The sequence below is a fragment of the Eptatretus burgeri genome, chromosome 2 (assembly GCF_056783735.1).
Source record: "Eptatretus burgeri isolate ZD-2024b chromosome 2, Ebu_testis_v1, whole genome shotgun sequence".
Lineage (NCBI taxonomy): Eukaryota > Metazoa > Chordata > Myxini > Myxiniformes > Myxinidae > Eptatretus > Eptatretus burgeri.
In genome coordinates, this window is record NC_140962.1 from 83,865,067 (window position 1) to 83,867,287 (window position 2,221).

Consider the following 2,221-nt stretch of genomic DNA (forward strand, 5'->3'; position numbering starts at 1 on the left):
TTTCGTGTCATTTACCAAATACCACTTTCATCTCCACCTCTATTGCTGTCTCCACTCCCGCCTGAACTTATTTCTAGACGGCCCAACATCCAGTGTTTTAGATTCAATGATTCACAAAAAATATGTTCGTTATTTATTTAGTTATTGTCTATCTATAATTCCAGCAATCTCTGTGTGTGTGTGTGTGTGTGTGTGTGTGTGTGTGTGTGTGTGTGTGTGTGTGTGTGTGTGTCTGTGTCTGTGTCTGTGTCTGTGTCTGTGTCTGTGTCTGTGTCTGTGTGTGTGTGTGTGTGTGTGTGTGTGTGTGTGTGTGTGTGTGTGTGTGTGTGTGTGTGACCGCTGTTTCTCGACAACCGCTGGTCCGATCTAATTGAAACTTGCCAGATATATTGCTGGGGACCTGAGGATGTGCCTTTTCAAGGTTTGATATTAATCGGACAAGTGCTTCCCAAGTTACAGCCATTTATTTACCAAACCAATGACAATACACGTTGTTGCGTGGGCGTGGCCGATGTGGAAGGGAAGCTCAGCCGCGTTCCCCATTACGGGTTACAACGTACGGACTTCCGGAGAGTGATGACTTCGTGTATTCTCATAATTTCTCGATTTCTTATGCGCATTTATAGATAAACACAATGCCGCAAGTTATGATCGTTTTCATATGAGACAGTGCTTAAATTTCGGTAACATCAGAGTGCTGGTATGCTCCGAACCAGGAAGTAATTTTTTTTTCTCTCTTCTCTTCTCTTTTTGTTTTTCCTTGCGAGGACATTGTGAAAAGGCAAAATACGTTGGCGCAAATTGAATAATTGGCCATTAAAACCTTAATTGCGAGTCATCGTAACTGTGATATGCGAACTTCTGCGCCACCCACGTACGGGCATGTGAGAGCGAAGAAACGGCCTGTCTGGTTGTTGTTTGTTGCTCGCGGTTTGAATCTTTATTTATTAATTTTTTTTTTTTTTTACGGGCGCCGCGTTTCCCATTACGGGTTACAACGTACAGGCTTCCGCATAATGATGACTTCGTGTATTCTAATAATTTCTGGATTCATGCGCATTTATAGATAAACACAATGCCCCAAGTTATGATCGTTTTCATATTAGACGGTGCATAAATTTCGGTAACATCAGAGTGCTGGTATGCTCCGAAGCAGGAAGTGAATTATTTTTTTGCACGTTTTGTTTTCGTGTATTCCAATAATTTCTCGATTAGTTATGCGCATTTATAGATAAACACAATGCCCCAAGTTATAATCGTTTTCATATTAGACGGTGCATAAATTTGGGTAACATCAGAGTGCTGGTATGCTCCGAAGCAGGAAGTAAATTATTTTTTTCACTTTTTTTTTTTCTCCTCTTTCCTCTTCTCTTTGTGTTTTTCCTTGCGATAAAAGGCAAAATACGTTGGCGCTAATTGAATAATTGGCCATTAAAACTAAATTGCAAATAATCGTAACTGCCATATGTGAACTTCTGGACAGTGAGGACTTCACTTCCGGATTGTGACGATTACTGTATTCTTTCTCGATTCTTTCTTTCTCGATTGCTGTACTTTCTCGATTTTCTTCAACCCAATACCCCAATCCAGTCAGTGACGATTACTGTATTCTTTCTCGATTTTTTTCTTGATTTATCGACTTACTGTATTCTTTCTTTCTCGATTTCTGTACTTTCTTAAACACAATGCCCCAATCCAGTCGTCGTTTACGAGAACGAAGGAACGGCCTGTGTGGTTGTTGTTTCTGGCACGCGGTTTGAAAGTTTTTTTTTTTTTGCATATACGGCCACATGAGAGCGAAGGAACGGCCTGTGTAGTTGTTTCTGGCATGTGGTTTGAAAGTTTTTTGTTTTGTTTTGTTTGCATCTATGGGCATATACCAGTTATATTAAATTAGGGTATGGTGAGATGCGAATCCGTACACTTCTGAACTTCCTAGGTGAAAATGGACTGCATTTTCGAACTCAGTGGGGACGATTTACTCGAAGAAATGTTTAGACGGACGACAAATTAATTATAGATTAGAAAATATCGAAATGAGGATTAGTTACTCAACTCCAGCAATGATAAATCTTGTTTTAGGTCATATTTTCGAAATGGTAGTGAATTCAATGTCGCTGCAGTCATTTCTTGGAGTAAATCGACCCCATAGAGTTCGAAAATGCACTCCATTTCCACCTCCGACATCCAGAAGTACCCGTAATCGTACCTGACCATACCC